The sequence below is a fragment of the Staurois parvus genome, unplaced genomic scaffold (genome assembly GCF_062004578.1).
Source record: "Staurois parvus isolate SC_StPar_1 unplaced genomic scaffold, SC_StPar_1.0 ptg000106l, whole genome shotgun sequence".
In the NCBI taxonomy this organism is placed as follows: Eukaryota; Metazoa; Chordata; class Amphibia; order Anura; family Ranidae; genus Staurois; species Staurois parvus.
This window is the reverse complement of record NW_028317902.1, coordinates 1,677,247-1,702,386: the sequence shown is the minus strand read 5'-3', so window position 1 is coordinate 1,702,386 and position 25,140 is coordinate 1,677,247. Positions and strand designations below refer to the sequence as shown.

Genomic DNA, 25,140 nt, shown 5'->3' with positions numbered 1-25,140 from the left:
TTATTTTAATGTTTCTCAACATTTTTTCAGTCGAGGCACTTTTTAAAATTCTGCACCATCTTGAGGTACCCCATTCTAAAATGTGAAAAACTAAACTAATAATTTAACATAATGCAGTAGCTTCCACACACATAGGACACCCAGAGTTAGAGGTGATTTATTCTTCCAAAGTAAATACACCTTTGCACACTGGTACTGACTAGGATTAGCAAGAAGTTACTCTTCTCCCCCACTCAGTTAATATGACCCCAATGCTCATGTAGAGGAGCAGGGGAGGGGCAAACAATGATGTTGTGCAGGGGCCCGATGTCCAGCTTATTGATTGATGATGTCATCGGTTGTTAGGAGCTGGCAGGTAGAAGGTTGTAATGGTGCACAATGAAGATGTGACTTTGTGTAATTAAAAGGGAGACTTGATCCATCCATTGGCTTGTATACAATTTGTAGGCATTTTGCTAAGGTACCCCTGAAGAACCCGAAGACACCCCAGGGTGCCTGCGCACCTTGGTTAAAAAAGGCTGTGTTATTCAATATTCTGTTATCTGTTATTCTCTAATGTGAAAGCCACTGAATGCTTTATAAGTATTCTTCCAAATCAAGAAGGGCACAAAGGAGTCTTTCTGTCTAATAAAAGATAATATCAGCCATGGTTTATATACAATCTGCAAAAACACACAATACATGAGCTTTTTTATATTACCATTCATTTCAAGGGGCCTCTTTAGTGGACTTTAATGTACCAAACATTTACAACCTTTGATGAATTGAAATGCCCCATAATGCAATAATGTAAACAAATTCCTTTGGGATGGATATTTTTTTCTCACAACCTGCATTCTTGTATGGGACATATTAATTCAGAAAATATAATGGAAAGCAATATAATCTGTAACATTATATAGCAACAGCCTTTTATCTGCTATTGCTTTTTCTGTTTGGTGCTAAGCTGTCTTGTGCTACTAGAGCTCTTGAGCCTTGTCTGCTAGCCAGTTTCTTCCCAGCCCTCCCCCCTTCCTTGCCACAGTTCTTGTAATAGGCATCACTGTTCTTGTGGGTCCTCACCAGGCAGATGAAAATCTCCACATCTGACAAGGACATTCCTGAATCCTCTGGTTTCTTCAAAGGTCTGAGGTTGCTAGAGGAAGCACATGGCTCTCAGGAGCACACATGAAAAACATGCTATAATGCTAGCATCAAACATTTCCAGGTAGTCTCATTGAAGCTGTTTTTTTTGCTGTCCTGTGACCCAGAGTCATCTGATATCGGGCTATTGTCCACTATCAGCTGATGTCACAGAGGCACAACCATATTGTCGGGATCCACCCAACTGCCTGATTGACAGCTGGCTCCGCCTCTCAGCACGTGGTTTATAGCTAATGCCGGCACTCCAGTAAGCTCTGGTGGGGCAGAGCAGACAGCAATGTCTAACAATCTTCCCTCTCTAATTCGAGCAGACCAAGAACTGAGTGATCAGCAATCATGTCAATTTTAGAGCTGATGTGGGATAGCTGCAGCATCATGAAAGCAGAATGGAGAGCGGTGACTGGCACTCATCACTCTCCACTTTAAGCAGACTGAGAACTGAGCAATCAGAGGTCATGTCAGTTTTAGAGCGATTTGGGACAGCTGCAGCACAGTGGTGAGTTTGTGTGTTTGTTCTTTTATATACCCCATACACCTCCTTTAATGATGAGCTTTGTCGGACATTTGGAAACACATGAAAAATCACTCAAGTGCGAATTGAGGTTTAAAGGGTTATTTCACCTTTTCAGGAAATATGAAAAGATAAACTAACACTGTATACCCTCAAACCACCCTGTCCCTCCATCAGCCCACTTTATTTACCTCTGTGTGCCAGTGCAGTGGTCAGGGGATTTGAAATCCCTGCTCTTTTAACTCTTCTTTCTGCAGCAATTCCAGGATGGATCAGAGTGATTTTGATTGCTCAGAGCTGGCACAGAGGATCACTCTGATCCGCCCCAGAAGTACTGCAGAAAGAGGGAGAATAGTGGAGGTTTCAAATCTCCACACTGTTGCATCTGCTGTGTGGGCACTGACAGTTCATCACCCACAGAGGTGAGTTCAGCGCGGACTTGGGGGTGGAGGATATGATGAGGTTGTATAGTGTCAGATCACCTTTTCAATTTTTCTGAAAAGGTGAACGTGAGTGATCGATCACCCAAGATCACACAGCACTGCAGCTGGGCACCAGAAACAATTAGCGATTAATCTTTACTCTTCCTCTCCTCAAAGTCAACGGTAGCAGGAGATTGATCGGACAACAGTCTTTTCATTAGGAGAATTTTAGGTGATTCTTGTCTCATTTAAGTACATCTCTGCAAGATTAATCCCATGAGACTAATCCTCTAACAATAGCCTGATACTTTCCTGCAGTAACACAAAAGATCAAATTTTGCACTAGGAGATAACTTCAATCTCTGATATTTAAAATAACACCTATGGAGCCCTCGTGTAAATAGCATCTTTAAAAAGTTCATGGAAAGTACCTAGTGGGTGTCAGTTTCTCACCCCATTTGCTCACTCCACCTGAGTCTGCCCCTTTTCACCTGCATCTGTGCATTTGAAGTGTGCTGTGTAGCTCAGCAGCCCTGTTCTGTGTTTATCCCCCTTGTCTGCCCCCTCCGGTGTGTCTCTGTGTATGCGCTGCCTTCACTGTCACTGATTCCTTTTACACTGTGTGGGCAGGAGACTGATTTAAACTGTCTTTCCTCTCTTTTCTTTTCTCATTCTGTTCTTTTTTCCCTCCTCCTGCTCTTTCTCCACCTTCTTTTCCCATATCTCCTCCTGTTTTTTTTCTTTATCCTTTTATATTAGAAATTATTTCCTTTGGCATTACCCACACCCTCTCGTAGCTAACTGCAGAAACCATGCATTAAATAAGGTAAGCTGCTCTGTCTTTTATTTCATTGTGTCAAAGCTGTAAGTGTATTCTCTTTAATTGGCTCTTCAATGGGAGATAGTACGGATTATGATTATTATTATCTGCTAACTGCTCTGCATTCTCTACAAGCCAGAAAGGATCTCTTAGGATGGAGCAGCAAATACAACCTGTTGTGGTGACAGCTCCAGCAAATTGCTCTCTCTCAACAAATCTCCCTGACAAAATTCTATTCACGTTTGTCTACTGCAAATGTAATAATTGTGTTCTGTTTTTTATGACAGATCAATAGAGGTTTTTCTTTACTATTAACCATTTACTGCTTGTAGTCTTAGTTTGTACTGTGTGGTATATGTATATGGATTGCAGCTGAGAAAGGTACGAAGACCGTATTTGATTAAAACCAGTTTTCCACATCCACAGTAGTGTATATATTCATGTTCAGAAAACTAAGGTGATGCATGGAGATTTTACTTGTGTATTTAGTGCACCGTATGTGCTTGACAGCTCAGGAGCTTAAGAGTTATAGAGAAGTATACATTAACACAGAGAACACTAGTTTTATTAGAAGTTTACCGTGTGATGGTTTGAAGGGTCAGTTCAACCCAACATCGAAATGCATTGAGGCTGTTGAACAGAATTACCTACTGTCTTGATATATCTCTTAGGGGTTCCATTTGAAAGATTTCCCTCCAGAGTTTCTGCATCTTCTCCGTAATTCCTGAGTCTCATTTCTTCTTCTGCTGTAAAGTAAATGAAAAGAAGATAAAGCAGAGATTCTTTTATCATGACCACGGATGGTCTTGGATCTTTCCACCTTAGTCCTTGCGAAGTAAAAGGAGCCTGTAGATAAATTAAAAGAAGATAAGACTCTTTTAATGTGACCATGGATAGTCTTGGATCTTGCCACCCTAGTCCTTGAAAAGTAAAAGGAGCCCGTAGGTGAATGAAAAGAAGATTAAGTAAAGACTTTTTTTATTGTAACCATGGATGGTCTTGGACCTTGCCATCCTAGACCCTTGTCTTTGAGAGATAAACCGAGCCAGTGGGTCATTTTACGCTGTACGCTTCTACTAAAGCATCAGTCTTCGGCAGACTTACCTTTTAATTGGTGTGAATGCCCAGACTCAGCAGCCTATTGCTGTAGTTTGCTGTTAAGACAATGAAGATTCTTTTAGCAACTTTGCAGAGTTGATGGGTGCTGTGTTTCCTGTTAACTTGCTATTTTTAATCTTGTAAGGTGATTTGCATTCATCCTTCTGAGCGAATAAGAAACTCCATCACTGAACTCCATTTCCGTTTATAAAAACCCTTCATCCAGTGTGTGTCTGTATTTCAATTTATTTGCTCGTTCATGACCTTTCTAGACTGTTTACCAGTTCTGAACATGTTTTTATTCGGTTTTTCTGGTTTGTAGTATTTATTGCTATGACAACCATATTTTAGGGTGCCTTTGAAAGAAGACAGATCGGCATTGGCTTTTACAAAGCGCCAATTAATTTTGAGTTAGAATGCAGTTCTGTGTTGCCTAGCTCAACACTTGATGCTTATTCAGCAAGGCAGAACAAAGGGAGGGAAGACGTGGCAAGGGCTGTTGCCCATGGCAACCGGTTGAGTTTCAAATTACCGAAATCAGATTGCTGAAGGCATTGGTTCATTGCTATTGGTTACTATCCTTTGCCTTAATGTATAATTTAGTGATTGCTGTGGGTTACTATACTTTTTTTCTCCTAGCTCTTTATGCTGTTTTATTGAAGAAATCATGGGGTGACCTATTTACAAAGTTAAGTGAAGTAAACCTTAGCAACCCATCAAAAATCATCTTACTACACCTTACAGCTGGCAGACTGTTGGAATCAGAATTTTTATTTATATGAGTAATTGTACAACATTGCTCTTTTGAACCCTTAGGTTTTAATTGTGTGTTTATATAAGACCCTTGATTTTTTTAAATAAAAAAGACTAATTTTGCTTATATAATCTTAAACTAAATCTTGTAGGTCTTTGGATGGTGCAGAACTACAGGTTCCAGCATTCCAAGCCAGCTTCAATATAATTGTGAAATGTTTGCAGTAATTAGAGGGCCTCAGGTCACACAAGCCTATGCTAGATAATGCACAGTCACTGTATAACCTCCACAACAATGATTACCCAAAACGGAGACTGCTTGGAAACCAATTAAGAGTAGTAAGCTGCATCTTTTTTTTGGCTGGAATAGAGTTAATTCTGTATTGATCGTGCTCGCTCAGGATACAAGATAAAAACCCTGCAAATTAGTTTGGATGCCAGAATATTTTTTAATTTCCATGAAAGTTTTTGCATACTAATTTGTTAATTAGGAAATACTCCAGGCACATGCTAATATTTGAGGACTTGCGTAAGAGATCTGACCTTGAATCTATCAAATGCATCCCCTGGACCAGTCTCGCATCAGCCCACGCACTTTTGCTGTAGATATATTTACTCATGCTCTCATTAAGCATGGATGTTGAAGGCTCTTGATAGCAAATCTCATGATCTCCACCGGTTGAAAGATCACCTGTTAATAGGGTGTGACTTTATAGAATATTGATTGACAGCTATAGTTCCCTTGGGCTTTTATATCTCTTCAGTGAGCTCTGCCCTTTGTGGTAGGCAAGCAGTCTTAAAAGAGGAGCTAATAATTAAATTGACCCCCTGCATCTAGTGCACCTGTCATTAGACGGCATGGAATCATCCATATGGATCATTGTGGAGGAACAGGCGGAGAGCTAGCATTAAAGTGTATCTATGGCCAGAATGGAAAATCATTATATCATTTCCACATTTTATTTCAATTATTTCTAGTCTACTCCTATTAATCTGAACAATCTTGAAGCTTGTTACCTTACTTTGTAAAGATCCCTACACGTTTCTATGACACACATTCACTATGCCTTGTGAGTAGCACTGCTGTGGCACACATTGCACAGAGCCTGTCTTCTGAATGACAGAGGTGCTGGGAGGAGGAGTTTCAGGAGACAGTCAGTACAGCAATCACAGCATGCAGGCAGCAAGGTACCATGGGATATGTAGTCATTAGAAACTGAAAGTAAACTGCAGAGGAGAAGCTGCACAGCATGCTGGGAATCCAGGAGGTAGTGAGAAGTGATAACCAGCAGACAGGCAACACTTGAACATGACAGGAGATTTTTTATGTAGGTTTATATTGGATTGTCAAAAATAACTATTGTTTGTATTGCTATGCTGTTATAAAATGAAAGTGTATTGGGTGACCATTGATCACCCAGTGATTGAAATAATCTTTATGGTATGTAAAAATATGTTGTTTCAAGCTAGCAGCAGCTAACTTAGTAAATTGAAGCTGCCCATAACAGTATGGGTAGAACTTGCTATGAGGGAAGGTCAAGATCTTGTTTCACATTCACCTTTCCATATATCGTAGAAGATGAGGTTCTCATCCAGCAGTTGTCTCTCCAGCTGGATGGCAAGGATATAGAACAGTGGCTAGGGCCGGCACTAGCACAAGGCAGCTTAAGTTGCTGCCTTAGGGTGTCGAGATGGGGGGGTGATACAATCCAAATACCCAGCCATATGCTGGAGATTTGATTTTTAACGGCGCTGCAGCAATGTGGCCGCTATATCAGCTGGGAGTATGTGTACTTCAGTAAAGCTGGTTATCAGCTTTCAGTGTGGAAGTGATACAAGCGACTGTTAGGGCTCGTTCACACTAGGCTGTTTTGCCAACGCTTGCCAAACGCCCCTATAGCGTTTGGCAAGCGTTGGTCCGGTGTTTGCGGAGCGTTTTTAACGCTCGGCAAACGCTCCGCAAACGCCGCATGCGCGGTTTAGCGGCGGTTGCTAGGCGTTTGCCGAGCGTTAATAACGCCCCACAAACGCCTATAATGCATTTGAGTGGTGTTACCGCTCCGCAAACACCCCGCAACCGCGTCGCAACCGCACCGCAAACGCCGGCCGGGCGTTTGCGGAGCGGCACCATAGACGAGAATAGGAGGCTTCAAAGCCTCCTGACTCGACCAGAGGCGTCCGTTTTGCCGCGACGCAACGCGACGCGACGTAAACGTTCCTGTTAGAACAGCACCATGTGCTGTAATGTGCAGAATTGGCAGAGGCGTTTGGGAAGCGTTAAAATGCTTCCCAAACGCCTCTCTGCCGCCTGCACACAAGGCTAGTGTGAACGTAGCCTTAAACTGCTGATCATTTCCACAATGTACCACACAAACCCCCCACACGACCTCCGTGTCATGTTTGCCGGCCTTTGCTATCCCACCTGTGGGCCCAACGCAGTCATGGGGGGCCTGGGAAGGACAGCGGGAGCTCCACACTTCCATCTGGAAGCCTTCCACCTGAGCAAAGAGTAACTATTACAATGTTTGCTCCATCGGCTGTAGCGGAGTACAGAGCAGACATTTAGAACATGGATGTCCCATAAAGAGTACCTGTCACCTATATGATATCACGTAGGGGGTTATTTATCCCCTATGTGATCGCAGTAAAAGTTGTGTAAAATAAAAAGAAATAAAATAAAAATAATAAAAATATTAAATTATACAATTTTTTTTAAACATTTAAAGAGAGAAATAAAAAAGCATTTTAGAGCCCCCCCCCCCCACACACACATGTACACAGACACATACAAAAATGCATGTGCTTTGGCGTCTGCCATTGCCGCACACATTAAGCATCACCATGCATGCTGGAGTGAGAGAAATAATTCTAGGATCAAAACTCCTGCTTAACACTAAACTGATGACCTGTAGGGGCTCTTAAAGCACAGAATAACAAAAGCTTGACAAAGGAGTGCGCTAGGATGGTTATCTCACAGTACATGCTTAGGAAATACATTGCAACGATGCCTGGTGACATCAACGCGCACACACTGCGCTCCACTGTGCGTTCCAAGCCTCAGTGGCAGGCCCTCTCCAAAACGCCTGACACTGACAGATGATTGATCATCATCTACTACTGCACACTATGGTGTTCACCGTGACGGACTCCCATTGATGGAATATCGATGTGCCTTTTTCTCTCTACCCTCCTGTAAGTTGCTGTCTTTTATGTGCAATAAACAAAGTTTCCAGTTCACACTTAGAGGCGCCTTTCTCTTTGCTTTTAAAGTACTGCCTATGAAAAAATATAGGGTATGTTTTTTGCCGTTTCATGGGCACACACATGCAAAGCCCCTACAGGTTCAGTTCAGTGTGAGGCAGAAGTTCTGGTGGTAGAATTAGTGCTGTCACCCAGGCGTGCGCTGAGGTCATTTGCCGTTTTTGTACGTAGGTGCCTCAATGCATGCATTAATGATGTGTGTGTGTGCGGAGGGGGGGGGGGGTTATTGTAGTGGTCATTGCTGTAGTACTAACTCAAGTGGCAGAACAGAGAATAACACCGCTAAAAGCTGCCAATCAGATTTAATCTTCCACATGCAAGTGTTTGGTTAGCATGAATAACAGCCCCAGCATTCATAAACCAGACACAGTACTGTGTTGTGATCTTATGTAATTAGCTTGGTTGTACTTACCTTGGGGACCAGAACTGGACTGGGAAAAAAATTCAGGTCCGTCATGTAAAGCATAAACCACAGAAATATGGAAAGGAGTGCCAGACTAAAACCAGATGACCAGAGTCCAAGATAATTTTAAGTTTTGTTAAACAGTCATATAAAAACAGCCTCATCAGGGCTACAAGAATAATATAAACAGTCATATAATGATGAAAAATTATTTCTAAATATGCATATGAGTATATACCACACATTCTAGAACATCACATAATAACAATGGGTCCATTTATAAGAGTTGTGTTGCACAAATATCAGAAGCATTTGGGCAAGTTGAATGAAATGTCCCATATTTTTTAATTGATTAATGCCTGTATCATCAGCTCCATCTATTGGCCAAAATGAAGTATAGTTTTTTCAGGAAACGGTATTGCATTTTGGCCACTAGATGGAGCTGATCATACAAGCATTAATTTCTTAGAAAAAATACAGGACATTTTGATCGCCTTGCACAAATAATTCTGACAGTTGTGCAACAAATGTTTTATAAACAGGCCCCTAAGAGACCAAGATGCTGAAACAAAACTAGTTAACTCCTAAAATAAAAAAAAAAAAACTAAGACACCAAGCTGCTGAGATAAATCCATTTAAAGTGGTAGTAAAAACTACCGCATTCAAAAAAAAAATGTCCCCCCCCCCACAGGGTTATGCCATAATGCGATAGTATGAACTGCATACTAGCACATTATGGCAGACTTACTTTTAACACAGGGGACAGTGTGGGCAGCACAGTGGCTAAATGGTTAGCACTTCCGCCTGGCAGTACTAGGGTCGTTGGTTCAAATCCCAACCATGACACCACCTGCCTGGAGTTTGCATGTTCTCCCTGTGCCTGCGGGGTTTCCTCCCACACTCCAAAGACATGCTGGTAGGTTAATTTGCTCCTGTCTAAATTGGCCCTAGTATGTGTATGTATGAATGTAGGTTAGGGACCTTATATTGTACGCCCCTTGAGGGTTAGGGACTGATGTGAATGTACAATATATATGTAAAAGCGCTGCGTAAATTGATGGCGCTATATAAGAACCTGAAATAAATAAATAAACACAGAGCCCTCCAGTAGGAGCACAATGGCATCATTCCTGCACATGTGCATGGGAGTGCCCTGAATGCAATGTGTCAGTACAGATGTGGGGTAACCTCATCGACTATCACCAATATGAATATCTCCTAAAATGCACACGTTTCGTAGATATTCATTGTACCTACAGGTAAGCTATATTAGAAGCTTACTTGTAGGTACAACTTAATAATGAGTTTATACTACTGCTTTAACTACTGAAATGAGTACTAGGAAATTAAAATACCAAGCTGCTGAAATAAGGCTAAATGGTTATAGAAATAAATACAAAAATGCCAGACACCTGTAACGAAAATGCTGGGTGCAATAACTAAAAGCAAGTCATATACACACACCATTAACAGGTAGTCACACACAGGTACTTTTAACTAGCATTTACACCATTACATATTCTACGCATGTGAAAGACCCTCTACCAAATGAACACCTGCCCTGGCACATCATAGCATTCACCCGGCACTCCAAGAAATAACAGAATCCAAATGCAATATTCTTGCACTGTCAAAACCTCCACTTTTATTATCACATGACACACAGGAGGATATATCTTATAGTCATCACAATCTGCATAATAACACACACCAAAAATAGTGTGAGCATTACAGCATGAAATAGACACATTATTTGACAGCATCACAGCATAGAATTAATACATTACCAGAGCTACAGTTGCAAGAAAAAGTATGTGAACCCCTTGGGATTACGTGGAGTTTTGCATGAATTGGGCATAAAATGTGCTCTGAATGTCATCTAAGTCTCAAAAATAGAAGAACACAGTCGGCTCAACATAATACTACACAAACATTAGATGTTGCCATGGTTTATTTGCACGTAACATGTAAACATTCACAGTGCAGGGAGGAAAAAGTATGTGACTCCCTAGCCTAATGACTTCTCCCAGAGCTAATTAGAGCCAGGAGTGCGCCAACCTTGACTCCAATCAGTGTGATGATATTGGATGTGTTGCTGACAGCTGTCCTGCCCTTAAAAAACACACACCTGTTTTGGGTTTACTGATTTCAAGAAGTACTGTCTGATGTGAACCATGCCTCGCAGAAAAGAGCTCTCAGAAGACCTACGATCAAGAATTGTTGACTTGCATGAAGCTGGAAAGGGTTACAAAAGTATCTCCAAAAGCCTTGATGTTCATGTGTCCACGGTAAGACAGACTGTCTACAAATGGAGAAAGTTTAGCACTGTTGCTACTCTCCCTAGGCGTGGTCGTCCTGTAAAAATGACTGCAAGAGCACAACGCAGAATGCTGCACGAGGTAAAGAAGAATCCCAGAGTGTCAGCTAAAGACCTACAGAAATCTCTCACACATGCTAACATTTTTGTTGACACATCTACAATAAGGAAAACATTAAACAAGAATGGAGTACATGGGAGGACACCACGGAGGAAGCCATTGCTGTCCAAAAAGAATATTGCAGCACGTTTGAAGTTTGCAAAAGGGCACCTGGATGTTCCACAGCACTACTGGCAAAATATACTGTGGACAGATGAAACCAAGATTGAGTTGTTTGGGAAGAACACACCACACTATGTGTGGAGAAAAAAAGGCACAGCACACCAACATCAAAACCTCATCCCCACTGTAAAACATGGCGGAGGGAGCATCATGGTTTGGGGCTGCTTTGCTGCCTCAGGGCCTGGACGGATTGTTGTCATTGATGGGAAAATGAATTACAGAGTTTATCAAGACATTTTGCAGGAAAACATACAACCATCTGTCTGCCAACTGAAGCTCTGCAGAGGATGGGTGATGCAACAGGACAATGACCCAAAGCATACAAGTAATTCAACAAAACAATGGCTGCAACAGCACAGAATACGCCTTCTGGAGTGGCCCAGTCAGAGTCCTGACCTCTACCCGATTGAAATGCTGTGGCATGACCTTAAGAGAGCGATTCACACCAGACATCCCAAGAATATTGCTACACTGAAACAATTTTGTTAAGAGGAGTGGTCCAAAATTACTTCAGATCATTGTGCAGGTCTGATCTGCAACTACAGGAAACGTTTGGTTGAGGTTATTGCTGCCAAAGGAGGGTCAATCAGTTATTAAGTCCAAAGGTTCACATACTTTTTCCTCCCTGCACTGTGAATGCTTACATGTTATGTGCAATTAAACCATGGCAACATCTAATGTTTGTGTAGTATTATGTTCAGCAGACTGTGTTCTTCTATTGTTGTGACTTAGATGACGTTCAGAGCACATTTTATGCCCAATTCATGCAAAACTCCACGTAATCCCAAGGGGTTCACATACTTTTTCTTGCAACTGTATGTGAAGGCGGGAAGGAACAGAACCCATCGGAACCATACTGCACAGGGGGTCACGGGGAAGCCATAAATGCGACCAATCGATGAGCCCATATAGCCTTGACAAGAGTCCCAGCATCAGAGCGTCCCCTGTCACTAGGGGGCTCCCCATCGATCCCGTTTAAACTCCCGACTTTTAAACCATTTTCCTGGCAGCTTTCCCAAAGTGGGCGGGTGCCACACTCACTCTAGAAGGAGCAAGCAGAAAGGTTCTCTGAGGATAACAGAGTCATGCCCAGCCACCATATTGAATGGTCACACTTTTGCTTCAGATCAGCTTCTTGTCTACCCTAAACTTCTTCTCATCTTCCCTAAACTTACAGATTTCTAACTTCTCAAGCAAGTAGACATCTTTAAACAGGTTCTTATCTTCTAATGTGACATTACTAGATGTCATAAACACATTCAATCCCACAAACAAGTTTTTATCTTGCTATAAGCAGTCTAATGTCTTGTGATTTGATGGTGACTCTGTTCCTTTAGCCTAGAGAAATTACATCAATCACTTCTCATGCTCCTGGCATCTGGGCAACGATGCTTTATTATAAAAATTACCCAAGAAACAAAGGGTCCAAGGCCATCACATTTCATAGGCATTACAACACCAAACTGCTGAAATAAGGCTGATTAACTACTGAATAAAAGTGCAGAAGAACACTAAGAACCCAAATTGCTGAAATAAGACTAATTGGCTACTAAAATATGTAATTGCAAAACATTAAGAAACCAAGCTGTTGAAATAGAAGTACTAAGCTATTGACATAAATGCTAAAAAAATACTAAGAAACTGAGCTGCAAACTATGACTAATTACAACTTAAAAAAATAATAATAATAAAGTGCTAAGTGGTAAAGTATAAAGGTATGGTTTTAAACTGTGAATGATCCCAGACAAGTCTGGTAGAATTTAATTTATCATATAAAAAAAAAATCATTTTATCACACTCAAAAAAGTTGTTTCCATCATAAACAAAAATCACGCTATCAGTGGATTAACTATATTTTATATCTGTAGTATGGCACTATATTAAGAACTATAAACTATCACTGCTATACTGGTGCCAAAAGTCACACCAAAAAATATGCCCTAAAATAAATCTGTTCTGTAATATACCAATGACAACATTTTGTTACTGGCATGCAGTAGTCCATATTGTCTTTGCCAAAATGTTGGCATCAACAGAAACTGATCTGTGCTGGGAAACTGGACAGATATAATCCCACAGAGTCGTGCCCTATGGCAAACACCAGAGTTTTCAGATTGCCAGACTGGGCCTGCTGGGGGTGCATGGCTGTCTTTGGCTGTACAGCAGTATTGTGGAAATGCAGCCTAGTGCAAGCTGCTATAAAGAATTTAATGAACAAGAATAACAGCTGCAGGGATTTTCACTTAACAAATGTGCATGGCAACTGATAGAGAGCGTAAAATCCCTAGTTCTTATTCATTCAAAAAACCAGAGGGTGACTTTCTATTATGCACTAACCATTTCACTGCTTATGTTCCCAGCACAGAATGTGTCCCTGCTGTACTTGCTGTCCCCGTTGTACTTGCATGCTTTCAGTTTAGCCAAGGTTAATCGTTGCATTATTTGTAGATAATGGAGGGTTATGGTTGACTGTTATTCATCAAAACTGCAAGCAGGCACCTAAGAGCTCTTATCATGCCAGCACTCCTCCATTGTCAGAGCCGTGTTATACGAAAAATTAAAGGGTATTTCCGTGTATGAAGCCACATGTGACTCTTCTCCATAGTTCAGCACCTGATGCCTGGACAGCTGCTTGCCGAGCCAAAGTGCTCGGCAAAAGGTTTACTTTAAAGCTGGCCCCACCACCTGCATATGCTCACTTTGCTTTTGGTCCCTTGCCTCTCTGTTTTGATGCTGGGAGCTGCTCAGTTGAGACTTGGAGCTCACACTGGGCTGAGAATCTACTCCCTACACCTATACGTGTAAGTCGCCGATATGCTATCACTATAGGGCTATAGGGGAGTCTGGTGAGCCAGGATCCAACTCATCTCACCAGACTCCACCAGTGACTAAAATACCAGGTGGGCTGTTTGTTTAAAGGATAAGTTCACCTTTTTCAGGTATAATTTCACTTTTCATAATTAATAGAAGCTCTTTTTTTAATGTCTTTTCTGCCCATCCTAATGTGGTTCTCTCTCTCTTACCTAGTCCATGGCAGCTTTGAATCTGCACCTCTCTGTTAAAATTATTAAAAAGTGAATCTGAGCCCATCACTTCGTATAACATCATGTGACCATCTAGGAAACTTCATATCTCTCCATACACTACCTTACTGCTTCACAGTATAGGGTGTGTTTTATTCCTCTAGACAACACCTCCGTCATTGATATACCACCTTTTTTATTATCACCGACTTTCCTACTTATTCCTTTAAGGTGATCATAAACTGTACAATCGAATTGTGCAATCTCTGTACAATTTACTTTAGATTTATCAAAACTATGTATTAGGAGGACACGCTTAACCAACGAATCACTCTGTAGTCAAACAAGAACTTGCACTATATAGTTGATGGTAGGTCTAAAGCCTGTAGCTTTGTGGGCGGGGCTTATCACACCCGTGCTCTAAGGGTACCTTTGGCCAAGGGCATGTCCACTTCTATGCTTGGGACTAGGTGGAACGGCGGCTATGTGAGCAGTCTAAGATTAAGGCAGCCTTCTGACTCAGAGGTGAGATTTCACAGTGCATAGTAATAAAGCAGAGTTGTGTATTAGGTGGTGTCCCTTCACTCTATACACTGTGACTTCTGCTTGTTCCAGTAAGAGTGGTAGGCCGCATCTCCAACACCAAGCGTACCTCTGTTACCTCACTCCCAGTAACATAAAGAGATCCCGCTGGACACATAGCACAGATCTCATACGTGTCCTGCATTGAGGGCCCCAATAACTAGGTCCGGACTGGGAAAAAAAATGGGCCCGGGCATTTTAGACTGAGCAGTCAAGTATTCTGGGGAGGGGGTAAGAGCGTTTGTGGGGGCAGTTGTTGACAGAATATTCACAGAGTCAGTCCTCTGCACTGTAATGTAAAGAGGCACTGTGATATAAAGGGGATTGCACTGCAAAGGGGCACTGTATTGATTACAGTGCCCCTTTACAGTGCAGTCCCTTTAATATTACAGTGCCCCTAGAAATCACAGTCCCCAATCACAGTGCCCCTGGCAGTCATGCCCCCCCTTTTCTGTCTAATCACAGTGCCCCCTATATATTCAGCAAAGAGATGGCGCAATCCAGCAAAGAGACATCCCAATCCAGCAAAGACATATCCCAGTCCAGCAAAAAGGCATCCTCATATAGCAAAGAAACATCCCAATCCAGCAAGAAGACATCCCCATATAGCAAAGATACATCCCCATCCAGCAAAAAGACATCCCCATACAGCAAAGAGACAGCCCAATCAAGCAAAGAGACATCCCCATATAGCAAAGACACATCCCAATCCAGCAAGGAGGCATAAGCATATAGCAAGAGACATCCCATCCAGCAAAGAGACATTCCCATATAGCAAAGAGAGAGCCCAATCCAGCAAAGATACATCGCCATATAGCAAAGAGACAGCCCAATCCAGCAAAGAGACATCCCATCCAGCAAAGAGATATCCCCATATATAGCAAAGACACAGCCCAATCCAGCAAAGAAACAGCCCAATCCAGCAAAGAGACATCCCCATATAGCAAAGAGACATCCCAATACAGCAAAAAGACATTCTATCCAGCAAAGATACAGTCTAACCCAGCAAAGAGACAGCCCAACTCAGCAAAGAGACATCTCCATATAACAAAAAGACATCTCAATCCAGCAAAGAGAAATCTCCATTCAACAAAGAGACGTCCCAGTCCAGCAAAGGGATAGCCCAGTCCGGCAAATAGACATTTCAATCCAGCAAAGAGACATCCCCATCCAGCAAAGGGACAGCCCAATCCAGCACAGAGACATCCCGGTCAGCAAAGAGATATCCCAATCCAGCAAAGGGACAGCCCAGTCCAGCAAAGAGACATCCCAATCCAGCAAAGAGACACCCCAATCCAGCAAAGCAGCAAAGTGACACCTCATTTCAGCAAAGAGACATCCCATACAGCAAAGAGACAGCCCAGTCCAGCAAAGGGACATCCGATCCAGAAAAGAGACAGCCCAATCCACCCCTGCACCACCGCTACAGAACGGAACTGTTTGGCTGTCTCAGCTTGCCATCCGATTAAGGAGAGATGCCACTGTTGTACCTGCACGCATTTCTTGCTCATTACTAGAGCCATATCTGCATCTTCTTCTGACGGCCTGTCAAGGTCCTACCTTTTCCCTGAGGTTATGTTACTCCATGTGCTGGCGTCCATCTTGGATTCTGCTGTGCATGACGGGAATCCTTTTATGCCTTCAGGTCTCTGTGGTCCATCCCCCAGAGGGGTGTGGCTGATGACATATAAGCCTGTGGCCCGCACATGCTCTTTGCACTTGTGTCTTGTGTCTTTGTGTTGCTATTACTCTGTTCTGACTCTCGTGACTCTCCTGGTATCTGATTCGGCTTGTGACTTGACTATTCTTTGTATTCTCCCTTGATCTGACCCTCTGTTGCTGAACCCGGCTCGTGACCTGTGATTCTCATCTGCTGTCCTGTACTGTTTTGTCCTGTTGGTGTTGGCTTGTCTGACTACTCTTTTGTCTCTTCCACCAGCTACACGCCATTGGCGGCGGCCATTACCGCAGCTGAGGTGTCTCGGGGGCCGCGACCTGGTTCCTGGCTGCGTCAAGTCCATCCCCACCATCAGGGGCCCTGGTGAAGGGCAGCCTGGGACTTAGACTCCGCTCCCTGAGGGACTTTGGTCTGTGGGTAGTGGTTGTCGTCAGCCAGTGCGTTACATTGTTAGGCCTGCCTGTCCGTTCCTCGGCCCCTGCCCTGACACGGCCCTGTTTTAAGCATAGCCACTTACGGGTAGGTGAGCAGTGGCTGCGGTCTGTGTTAGCCCTTTCCAGACCGCGGTTGCTGCTTACCTCCTCCTGTGCGGCCCGGTCATCAACAGGCCGCTCTTCTTAGGCCATGTTGGCCCAGTCCTCTGGGCACATGCTCAGTGTTACCTATGGCCTTCCGGCCTGCCCATAACACTGGCCTGCACCCAGTTGCTAGGGGAGATGGACTGCTATGGACCACTGTCGGACAGCTCTCCATCCCCTTTTTTCTGAACTCTCAGAAAAGCTTTAAAATTCTGGACTTTGAATAGATGTAGAGAAGAAAAGACTTCAGATAGACAGGTACAACTTATGTAGGAGGATTCGTTTAATCTCTGTGTCACCTGAGGCCAGTCACTTCACTGGGTATATGTAAGTGGTATTAAACCCAAAACCAAAACTTTAATATATTTCACTTTACGAATACTAAGATGCTTTAATTTCCTTTATTTTTAGGCTTTCTTTTGCCTTTGTATTGTTACTTGGTAATCTGGCCAGTAACACACCTCCTGTGTTGAATGTCTCCACTCTGGATGAAGGAGCACAGGGGCACCTTTGGATAGCAGCATTGTCAGTCTGAGGGGAGGGGAGTGTTAGATGCACTAACAAATTGAACCCAAACTCCAGCAAAAACTGCAGCCAGGATAAAGGTTTTACATATATAAATGAAAATGATCATTGTAAGCACCCCTTTCAGTGGTAAATGGTTTGTCTCAACCTTCTAACTTCTACATCTGCAGGAGAGCTTGTTCTGTTAAAAAATAACAGGCTTATTGGCCGGTCACCAGATGAAAATGAAGCATTGTGCCCTGCTGGCTGTGTAATCCTCTGCCCGTTCCCATCCCCCTTCTGAAATGTGAGCAGGGGCACTGCTGCTGACTTTTCTCTCTCTGCATCTCCCTCTCCCGCCAGACAGTGGCAGGGGCAAAACAGAGGAAAAGGAGAGCGGCTGCTCATCTCTTCCTCCTACTGGATGATACAGCCCTGTGGAACTGTGGGGGTTGTGATCTCAAAGAGGGACAGTACTGTGAAAATGGAAGAGGCTTCAGTTCAGACTTCAACACCCAGGGAACCCTGCAGCCGGGAAGGAGTGGGGGGCGGGGCATATAGGACAGTGGCAGTTAGGTCCTAGCATTTAATTTATAAATGTTGTAGGGTACATTATTATGTAATTTTTTTTTTTACATTTTATGCAACCACTGTCATTGTATTACCTCCGCTCATCCTCACGAAGCTGGGACCTGACTGGCTTACCCGCTGGCTTGCCATCAATTTATTGAGATGATTTCTTGCCTCCAGTAGCATTGCTTTGATAACATGGTACATTCTACCATGGAAAAGGAGGGGGGGGGGAGGTAAGGGCACCATGGCGGCACAGTTTTAAAATGTTGCGCATGGACTGGAATCCTGTACCATGTAGAACCAGAATTAAATCTGAAATCACTTTCTCCTGCTGCTGGATAATATATACTTTTGATCACATACAGTGCTAATTATAGAGGCCTGAGAACTGAGCCCCCCTCCCCCACACACATACAATATACCATCACCAAGCAGGTCGCCAATTCCAGTATAGATGTCAGTTTAATTGCAGGAGATGTCTTTGTATATTTGGGATCTGAATGATATCAGGCCATGAACGGTTTAACTTGTCAACTGGCGTAGCTCATTATGCTGAATGGCTGATTTGCAGTCATTGAAAAAACAGATTGCTAGAAACCGTGATATGTCATCCTGCTGGCTTAAAGCTGAAATCCAGGCAGATATAAAAGTCACAAGTTAATGAAGCTTTGTCATCATTAATACATCATTAAATGTATATTTTTTTAAATACAAGCAGTGTAAGTACCTGAACTGAACCTGGTATCAGCCTGTTGCAATCTCTCTACAGCAGAAGTCAGACTAAGGGCTTGTTCACACTTGACTCCTTCCCAAATGCCCCTATAGCAGGGGTGGGCAACTGTGGACCTCCAGCTGTTGGTGAACTACAAGTCCCATCATGCCTCTGTCTTTTGGAGTCATGTTTGTAACTGTCAGTTTTGCAATGCCTCATGGGACTTGTAGTTCTACAACAGCTGGAGGGCCACAGTTGCCCACCCCTACCCTATAGGGTTTGACAGGCGTTAGACAGGAATTTGGGGAGTTTTTTTAACGCTCCCCAAACGCTCTATGTGCATTTTTGAGTTTTTTCATAGGCATTTTCCAAACTTTAAAACCGCACCACAAACGCCTATAATGAAGTTAATGGTACTAACAACCCGCAAACGCCTGCCAAGCGTTTGAGGAGTGTCACCATAGACTTGTATGGGAGGCATTGAAAGGCTTCAACTCCTGACTCCACATGAGGTGTCGTTTTTGCCACGACGCTAAAGCTTAAGTGTGAACAGCACTGTGTGCTGCCATGTGTATAATTTTCATAGGCGTGTGAGGAGCATTAAAAATGCCCCTCAAACACCTGCAAAATGCCTGCTTACAAGCCTAAGAAAGGGAGAAGCAGCAGGAGCCAATCAGTTCATGTGCTGAAAAGAAGCATGCTAATAGGAGGAGACAGCAGAGTGATAGAGAGATGAGCTCCTCACTGTGCTACTTCTTCTTTCACTGTACAGTCACAGGCTGGGGCAGGTCCAGGTCCAGGACAGTCTGAGCTCATAGAAGGTGGGTTCAATGATGCTGACCATTAGACTGAAGGCATTTTGTGGTGGAAAAGAAACTCTGTGGTGAAAAGGATTATAAGTGAATATTTTAACAAAAGCTGCTTTTCTATTTTGTCTTTTAACTAGCTATTCATTTTAATCTTTTGATATTTTATCTATTGATATTTTGGCTGGAGCTATGATTTAAAGCAGTGGTGTCAAAATGGCTGCCCATCAGCTGTTGCCAAACTACAAGTCCCATGAGGCACTGCAAGGCTGACAGTTACATGCATGACTCCCAAAGGCAGAGGCATGATGGGTCTTGTAGTTTTGCAACAACTGGAGGGCCACCCGTCTGACTTTAAACTATAACTAAATAACTAACTTTAAATAACTAAAAGCAAATCATATTTTTTTTAGTTTTATACAAAGTGAAGGGGGACTAGAACACCTGTCAGAAAAAAAACTAACAGAGGTATAACCCGCCCTTACTCTATCCAAAATGAAAGAAAAAATTAAGTTTTTCTTTAGTTTTACTTTAACTACTTCTGGACCGCGATACATATACTATATGTACATCGGCAGTTTGGATGTTTATACTGGGCTGAGACATTAACCCTGTAATTTTTTTATCTGTAGGCAAGTCTCTTTTAGTAAAAGCGATCTGAGTGGTTAATTAGCCACTGGATCGCTTTTACAAGCGGCGGGACGGGTCCCCCCCCTTCTGCCTCCCTCTCTGGGTTCTCCTGTCCCACTGGGCACCTAGCGGTTAAGCCGACGGTTCTGCCAGCTTACCGTAGAGCTGATCAGGGACTGGAATATCCCTTATCTCTATGGTATATGAAAGTGGAAGCGGTAAGTATTTTGCCATTTCCGGTTTCGGCTGTTTGTTTACCAGCCATTACCAGCAAAGGGAAAGCTTCGGATCAAACCAATCAGAAGCTTTCAAGGGCAGAGAAGAGATCTGGGGTCTATTAGTAAAGTGTTCCTGTCACTGCCTATTGCTATGTAACCCTGTTTTGGGGGGGGTTATGTGAAATGGCCCACACCAAACAAGCTATGGCACTAACCTGTATATGAGTAGGCAATCCTGAGCCTTCGCTATATGGAAGAGGGGGTTGTAATAATACAAATGGCAGTGCCTCCACCTAGAATAGGGATCCTGCAATTGAGGAGACTCACCCCTTTCTAGGAATGTAACAGGTAGACAACTTAAAGTAACTATACATAGCAGTATTAATGCACCCAGCTTATATTTCTAACATGAAAACATGTCACCACACCTGTATGAGATTAATGCAAAGTTTATATAAAGCAGCCACATAAAACAGGATGCATAATAATAACATTCAGGAATTACAATTTACCATAAATTGGGAGGTTGCAATTATACCCAAGTATATGTGCATGTGGTATACAGAATACCTCCAACCATGGGTTATAGCGCAGTCCGGTTTCAGGGGCCCCTGGAGAGGTGAAAGTGAATAAGATGCACGCTTCCACTTCAGATGATGCGATGGCGTCCAAGTAACACGTTCTATGCGGATGAATGACTGCTTGTCTGACGATCAGCGATGCATCAGCTAAAAGGATAAAATGCCCTATCTCTCCTTACTCTTAGTCTCTATCCCTAAACTGGGCTGTCACCGCAACTGGGCCTCTATCTGTCTAAGTGGCCGTCGGATACCTAACCTACCTCTAGCCTAATCTATCCAACGCTCTCTATGCTAATCCTAGCTAAAGGGAGATCCAGACCAATAAGGATGTTATGGCTTTAAGCAAAGAGGCTGCAAAGATACACTGCAATTAACAGAAAGTTCACCTGACAGTCTTATGCAGGTGAAAACACTGATATATATATATATATATATATATATATAGACAACTATAAGGATTCTGCAGTGTGTAAATAGAATAATGATAATGAACCACAAATCTCTCTCTTACAGAGATATTAGGGTTCCAATACAGAAGTTGAAATATAACAGAGGCAGACCTAATCTGCTTCAGTAACAACTAGATAGATAGCAGCCTTGTTAATCTGGATCATTACTCACAGAATCACCATACAGTTCTCCCCAGATACACAGCACATGGCAGGCTGGCACCCTCTGCCTGATACTTCCTGGAAAAACAAACTATATAACATCCTGGGGTTTCTTCACCTCCTTGTAGGGGCAGGAAGCACACCTAGGGACTTGTCTGTAATGGGACCTCTATGGTAGTGGCTGTATATGAATGTAAACAAACCACAACTAGTGTATAAAATAACAGTTCCCTACAACTATCAAAAAGGATGTTTACATTCTTTGTGATAACAATAAAAGTGATCACAAAATTTAAAGGACAGTGTAAAAATTAAAAACATTTAATAAAAATGTTTTCTAAGGGGCCCCTGCCCCCCAAAAGGCCCCCTTCATACGTAGGTTGAGCACGCATATGTTATCAATGTTTTCACCACAAATGTGAGGTATTGTTGTGAACGTTATAGCAAGAACAATAATTCTAGCACCAGATCTCCTGTGTATCTCTAAACTGGCAATCCATAAAGGCTTTTAAAGTGACACCTATGGAGATTTTTAAGTATCATAGTTTGTTGCCATTTCACGAGTGTGCCCTATTCTAAAGCGTGACATGCTAGTTATCTACTACTTGGCTTAACATCATCTTTTATTTTTTTACCAAACAATTGGGTGCTATTTTGTGGTTTTGTGCATTACAATTCTTCTGCTGTGTCACCTCCCCTAGCTCTTATACAGCTGAGAACAAAGGGTACACTATATTGCCAAAACTGCATGGTGCTTCAGCACTATGGGACTGGGAGCAGCACAATGTTAAAAAAATGGGTCAGGGACTTCTTTCCCCATGTTTCTGTAGGTAGGGCAGTCCATGAATGGTGTGAACCAAGAGTGAGATTAATCAGTAAAAGAACATGTATTAATAAACAGGTTTACAAATATGGGGACATAACAATGTACTGAACGTTTATAGTTTTTGTAGTGTGGATGCCCCTTTTAAATCTTAAATTGGAATTCTACACACAACACAAAGGTCCACTTGTATGAAACAAGAATAGCCACTAATTCCTGTTTCATTTTACACGGGGGGAATGACTGGTCAAATCTGATCTGTGCAGCACAGATTGTTATCTGTTTACAAGACTTCATTGATCATGTGGTAATGTAGTCTCTTAACCACTTCCTGTCCGGACACTTTTACCCCCTTTCTGTCCAAGGCAATTTTCAGCTTTCAGCGGTTTTCTTATAAAATTTTGCAAATAAATAATCTTTCATCATAAATCTTGACCAAAATGTATTCCGTTATATTTGTAGTAAAAAAAAAAAATAAGCCAAATTAGTTTATAACCAAAAATTATAATTTTTAAACATTTTTTTTTACATTTTTATTTAATTTTTTTATATTATTATTTATGTTTTTTTTTTTTTTTTACATACTGTCACCCTAGCGACACTGTACTACTTGTGGGGGGTGATGAAGATTTTTTTTTTTTTTTTTTTTTACAGTGATTGCTTTTACACCCATATAGGATATAAAAGCAATCATTTCTCTTTCTCTCTGTCTGCATTCTTGCAGACATTGAGAAATACTGAGTGAGCTGTGATTGGTCACACCTTGTCACATGGTACAAGGCTGTTGTGAATAGCCTTGTACCATGTGACCTCTGTGATCATTCACAGATTTCACACGTAGTAAGCAATGATGTCACAAGTGACATCTTGCTTACTACTTTGCATGTGATCACTGATTGGCCAATCAGTGATCACATGATCGAGACCTCGTACAGAGTTCCCGTCCGACGATCGGTGTTTCACTGTGTCCAGAGTGCTCCAAGGGAGCGCGCACAGCTAGAAAAGGAGGGTGCCGTTTATGAACGGCAACCTGTCCCTGGAGTGCCACCGCCCTGCCGTTTACAAACAGCAGGCGGACGGCAAGTGGTTAAAAGAAAGCCACCCAATCAGCAGGTTTGCTTAACCACTAGCCTACCAGACACATTACCCCCTTCCTGCCCAGGCTAATTTTCAGCTTTCAGCGCTGTTGAACTTTGAATGACAAGTATGCGGTCATGCAACACTGTACCCAAACTAAAGTTGTATCTAAGATTTCTTATGGTGGTATTTAATCACCACTGGAGTTTTTATTTTTTGCTAAACAAATGAAAAAAGACAGCAAATTTAAAAAAAAAAAGGTTTTCTTAGTTTCTGTTATACAGTTTTGTAAATAAGTGATTTTTCTCCTTAACTGATGTGTGCTAATGAGGCTGCACTGATGGGCACTGATAGGCTGCACTGATATGCAGCACTGATAGGCAGCATTGATAGGCAGCACTGATGGGCACTGACAGGCATCACTGATGGGCACTGACAGCCAGTACTGGTGCGCACTGATAGTCAGCACTGATGGGCACTGACAGCTAGCGCTGAGGAGGAACTGATATGCAGCACTGATGGGCACTGATGGATAATGATAGCCAGCACTGATGGGCATGGATATACAGCAATGGTGGGCACTGATACAAGAACAAAGCAAATGGGACTACACTGATCATCAGGGCACTGCACGCCACAGCGGGACGTTGTTCTGGGAGTATGTCCATGGACGCCCTCCCAAAACGAGTCGATCGTGCTGTAGCCGTCTTTTTGCTATAGCGCAGTTGGTAACTGGTTAAACTGTGATCTTTCCCATTAGCTAAGACCAGGTGGGCAAGACTTTTGCATTGACCCTGTGACCTTCTGCCCAAATGGGGCTAGGTTCTTCTAAAAAGTATTAGAACAATCTTTACAAATCTAAACCTTTGCATCCTAGAAAAACTATGTATAAAGAGTCTCAAAAAAGGACTCAAAATAATATATTTACATATTGTAGGTACAAATATTGTTTATCATAGTTTTTGTCTCTTTGAGGATGAGTTGCTTCATGTTGGCTGTAATTACAGAGGTCAGTAAGGACTTATTTTAGAAGTTATTTACTGTGTGTAATTGTTGAATTTTTAATTATTTGAAAGTTCTTAAGGTCTGGTCACTGTTCTATTGCTTGTTAGGAGCTACAGTCATTTTTTTTTACTTCTTTTTAAGAGTACGTTAATACCTACTATGCTAGTAGACCACAAAAAAAAAAATTGAGCCCCTGCAGGATAATGTCATAATGTGCTAGTATGCATCTTAATCTATTCACCATGAAATGTGACAAGACAAATTTTGATTGTGTAAGAATGGGATGGGTGGTGTGAATGTTGTGGAACCACCCTGTTCTAAAATACATTATCCCCTATGCGGTGGTAGGGATGTTAAAATGACATTACACATTCAATGGAGATCATATATCAAGTAGTATCAAAGCCTTCTCTTTTTGTAACACAACAGAACAGCTAAATTATGCACAGAACGATAAATGATTTCCTAAAAAACAGCAAAAAGATCTACTGGCTTTCTTAGCATTCTTTCTCCACTTCTGTTCACGGAGGATGCATTCACGATATAAATCATGGTAATATGACCATTGTAGTCAGGACCACAAGTTCCAAGAGTAGTGCCACTGCACAATTGTGACCCTTTGGTCATTGTGATGGTGCTGTCTGTGCTGAAAGCAAAGGCAGCCCGAAAAGAGAACAAAAGCATGAAACACCTATGCTCCTCCTCTGTGCCAGTGCTGTCTTGGGAGC

General features: G+C 42.3%; 1 protein-coding gene across 6 annotated transcripts in view; it reads left to right on the top strand.

Moving 5' to 3' along the window:
- The first annotated feature begins 2,779 nt into the window (after positions 1–2,779).
- The window catches only part of CACNA1E (calcium voltage-gated channel subunit alpha1 E), a 1,021,369-nt gene continuing 999,008 nt past the window's right edge, over positions 2,780–25,140 (top strand). For all 6 annotated transcript variants that reach the window (XM_089671475.1, XM_089671472.1, XM_089671471.1 and 3 more), the window contains exon 1: positions 2,780–2,902. The gene's annotated coding sequence lies outside the window, so the exon portion shown is untranslated. The remainder of the gene's footprint in view (positions 2,903–25,140) is intronic.